The following is a 4,402-nucleotide window of genomic DNA, read 5'->3' as shown; positions in this document are numbered from 1 at the left end:
TCTTCCTGATGTCCAATCTAAATCTACTCTCATTCAGTTCATGGCTGTTGTTTCTAGTAACTCAGATGGGTGCCTTGGTAAATAGAGTATCCCCTATTCCCTGCTGACACCTCCTCCCCTCCCCCAAATGCCCCCACACAGTCATCTTATATTTGTGTAAATACAGTATGAACACCCAAAAATCTTGCTGTTTTGGAAAATCTAAGTTTTCAGCACCAGCTCTTTTTTTGATTACATTTACAGTTGCCTATGTATTTTCTAGTGTGCATCACCTCAGAGAAGCAGTACAGACAGGAAACTATTCCTGTTATTTCTGGCTGAAATAATAAGACAACTAATCATGCCAAGCCCAGTCTTTAGAACTCACTTTCAAATCTCCCTTACTGTGCTTTTCCTACCCCCTGCCCCCTCTGTAGCTCAGTGGAAGTGGGAAAGAAATAGATACAGCAATAATTTCAAATGTTTCCAGCTATTTTTTTAATTAAGATTAAAATTTTGTTTGTTTTTTCCCTCTTCCTCACCCTCTATTTTAGGACATGCCCATGTTGTTCTGATTTTAGGTTGACCTTTTTTTACCCCCGCAAAAAGAACCAAAAGAAGATAACTGACTTACACATGGGGTGAACCTGAGCAACAACTATCTATACACCAGGCAACTCCATGCAACACCAGTAAGTTCCAAGTAGCACAAAGTCATTTGTCTGGCTGCTCTTGAGGATGCCATCTCAGTGGCAGGTTTAGGTTCTGCAGAAAAATATGGCATGTGGGGCCCATCCTTAAGCCCCGGCCCTCGCTGCCCCTCTGCAAGCCACCACCTCCATGCAGGAGGTATGGATCTGGTTGCTAAGCAAGCAATCAACCTGCTCACCCCAGCCTGGCCTGTTGGGCGATCCAGAAATAGCCACCATCCCATGATTATCTTGGTCTGGTTCACTACAGAGAGCTTCACCTCCCATAGAGCTCTGTGGTGAACTGGACACATCTACACAAGATGCTACAGCACCATATCGTCCATTGGCAAAAACCGTGATGTTGCCACTACATTGCTGTAGCAACTCCTTCCCTCATTATAGAGCATTGCTACAGTGATGTAGTAGCCAAAAATAACTGGCCATAGCTGACGCAGCATAGTACAGGCTGTTCCAAAAGAAAGTACTAATGATGGTGCGGTAAAAAAGACGCCATACGGCCAGGTGTAGATGCGCCCACTAAGGCTTCCAGAAACCTGGCTGCACTGCAAGGAGTTGAGAAGCCTTAGGACAGGTCACCTACAGAGCCACTGAGCCAGAAAAAGTCTACAAAGTGAAATGGTTGGAAGCCCTGAACAGTTCATTGACATTAGGGGCTGGAAGGGACCTCATGAGATCGAGTCCAGTCCCCCTGCCACAGGTAGGAAATCTGTGGGGAATCAAATGACCCCAGAAAGATAAACATCCAAGCGCCTTTTGAATGAGTCCACAGTAGGTGCTTGCACTACCTCCAGGGTGAATCTATTCCAGTCCCTGGATACTCGGACTGCAAAGAAGTTTTTCCTTATGTTCAATCTAAAATCAGCTTCCTAGGAGTTTGTGGTCATTGGACCTTGTTATTCCTTGGGGAGCCCTGGTGAACAGATGTTCTCCCAGATCCTGATGCACTCCCCTTATATACTTAGGATGCAAGCAAGTCACCCCTGAGCCTTCACTTCTCCAGGCTGACGAGTCCCATAATAACTGCAGTTCTATATAAAGTTCTCCACACTATAACTTTTTGATAGAAACTCAGACATGATCCTTGTTCTGTTTGAGAGAGCCACAAAACACCAACCTTGCTATAACATTGCTTAAAAAACTAACAATTATGATGACAAGATTCGGATGCCATGCAGAATACTACCCAAAAATGAACCTCCTGGTTTGAAACTCGACAACATGGGATGGCTCTGGGTCGCAGTACTGCCTCACTCAAGAACTCCAGATCAGAGTTCTAAAAAATGAACATTAAAAAATAAATAAATAAAGGGCCATCTGAAAGCAGTTTTCTACTGCTTTCCAACTCCTAATTGTGGTAGCAGTCGGTACAGCCTTCGGCCAAAATTAGAACAGCCTTGGGGTTGCTCCAGTTTGCTCATGCAACAAGAGCCCTTTGAGTTCCCTTCACTAAACAAGAGTTGCCAGAGTACAACATGCTCTGTTCCTTGTTTTTATCCCACCACCACTCTCCTTTATATGGTGGGGATAAGCAGCAGCAGGTCGTATAGACTCGTGAATGGGAAAGACAAATTCATTTTTGTAAATATGTATAGAATAGACTATGCAATTTATAAAATTAAAAAAAAAAAAAAATATATAGGATTCAGGTGTTCCTGACAATTTCTAGGCCTAGACTAAAATGTTTAAGGTTCATTCTTTCAAAAGCCAAAATCAGCTGAAAGTACTTAGCTCACACAGCTGAAAATCTGCACATAATAAAGGGTGTAAAAACAGCCACCCATGTCTCCTTCCCCACATCCAAAAAAATTAGGATCCTGGACCTTCTTGAAACAGTGCTGTGCAGATCTAGCATTTCGGCTTCACAGATCACATGAAGAAGTTTGAATCCAGAACACCATTTTAGATATGGCCTCTTAATAATGGCTTGGGTTTAAATCTGAAAAGAACTTCCACTCACTACCCCCAGAAATCCTGTAGTTATCTTTTACTGAACTAACTGCACCGCTGGGAGAGGTTTAGACAAGCCTTGGATAGACTCCTCTTTCAGTTTCTGCCCCTCTTCCCAGACCTGAAGAAGGATGCCTCATACTGAAAAGGCTTGCCTAAGATCTTCCCCAACCATGCAGTTGGTCCAATTAAAAAAAAAAGTAAAATCCACAATCCTTTCCTCTGATATAATTCCTGGACTATCATGACTATTGCATGGCTCCAACGCTACAATATTTAATGAAAAATATTTGTTTTTATATGTACGAACATGGAATGGCAGGCTGAAGACTGGAGCTTTAAGCAAAATTACGTTTGGTAGAGAGGATGCACTTTTCATTGCAGTATTTTTAATTCTTAACCCTTTCTTAGTTACTTGAAGCTCCTCTTAGAATTTGCCAAGGCCAGTAAATCTGAAGACTTCAGCTACAGCTATGAAGCCTATTTGCCAAGAAATTCTTTTTCCCATAAAACTGACCCTGAAAATTTGGGGATGGTTATAACTGGATCAATAGTGCACTGGTGAGCTCAGAATTCCCAGCCCTTATAAAGCCACTAAGAAGAATATTATACCAGAAAATTATGGTCCTTAAATAACTGATTAGAAACATACCAGAATGGGGCAGGGGGGTGGGGGGGAAGGGGGGAGGTTGGTTAAACAGAGAGAAACAGACTACAGAAAGCTAGGACATAAAAGAGACAGAATTGTCATTTGCAAACAAACACAAGGGTGTGGGGTGGGGGACAGAGCACTGCCCGAAGGCGTCCCAAAAATGCAATGAAAATCTATTAGCACCCCTGACAGCCAACAAGCTAGGTCACACCCCCCAGTGACTATTCCCACAGCATGAGGACTTGTGTCTTAAATGGCATCATTTAGCCCTCTGTAAAATTCAAATGTGGTATCATACTTCTTAAGAATGAGCCAAGTTTTTTTAAAAAATGGAAAAATTAAAGTACTATAGGGGTATGTCTACATGTGCATTAGATCTAGGAGCAGTTTACTCATGAGTAAACTACTTGCAAGTAAATGCTCATGGGCAGGCAGCTACACAAGTAGGGAAGTGGGAGAAGACGTGCTGCTAATGGCAGCAAAGAGGTCTCACTTCCTAAGGCCCTGCAATGGGCCCCTCCCACCACCAGGGGGAGCTCTAGGCTCCCCCTGGGGGATAGCTCAGGGACTGGCAGGAAGTGCCGTGCCAGGAGACACCAGTCTCCTCACCAGGGCTGGGATACAGACTGCTGAGGCAGGCTCCCAGTGCCAGCTCCCTGCATCGGGGCAGGGGGCTTTAAAAGAACTGCAAGGGAAAGACAGGTCCCCACCCCCTGCCCGGATCCACTGATGGCTTGCTACTAGATGCCCAACTGGCAGACTGGGGCAGGGGACTGGTACCTGCCCCATCCCTGCACCTCTTTCAAAGCCCTGTGCCTTGATCACCCAATAGGGGCGCAGAGTTGGGACCTACCCCTGACTGGGGTGGGGAAATCATGGGGCAGAGGCTGGAGAGCTTGTTCCCTGCTCAGTTCTACAATCATGGAGCTGGGTGGGGAACAGGCTCCCCAGCCCCCACCAACAAGGAGCTTCCAGCACTGGCTCCAGGGTTGCAGAGCTGGCACCAGGAGATAAGGGGAGACACCTTGTTGGACCTAGTGCTGGCCATGGGTGATGACCTGGTGAGGGTGCTCGACCACCTGGGCGACAGCGATCATCGCCTGCTGGAATT

The 4,402-nt window shown here is 45.3% G+C and overlaps 1 protein-coding gene across 1 annotated transcript in view; it reads right to left on the bottom strand.

The window, feature by feature from the left end:
* Window positions 1–4,402, bottom strand: part of TENM1 (teneurin transmembrane protein 1) — a 503,051-nt gene that overhangs the window by 435,911 nt on the left and 62,738 nt on the right. The window lies entirely within an intron of this gene.

This window comes from Crocodylus porosus, unplaced genomic scaffold (genome assembly GCF_001723895.1).
Source record: "Crocodylus porosus isolate Cpor-Errol unplaced genomic scaffold, CroPor_comp1, whole genome shotgun sequence".
Lineage (NCBI taxonomy): Eukaryota > Metazoa > Chordata > Crocodylia > Crocodylidae > Crocodylus > Crocodylus porosus.
This window is presented reverse-complemented; position numbering and strand designations above follow the sequence as displayed.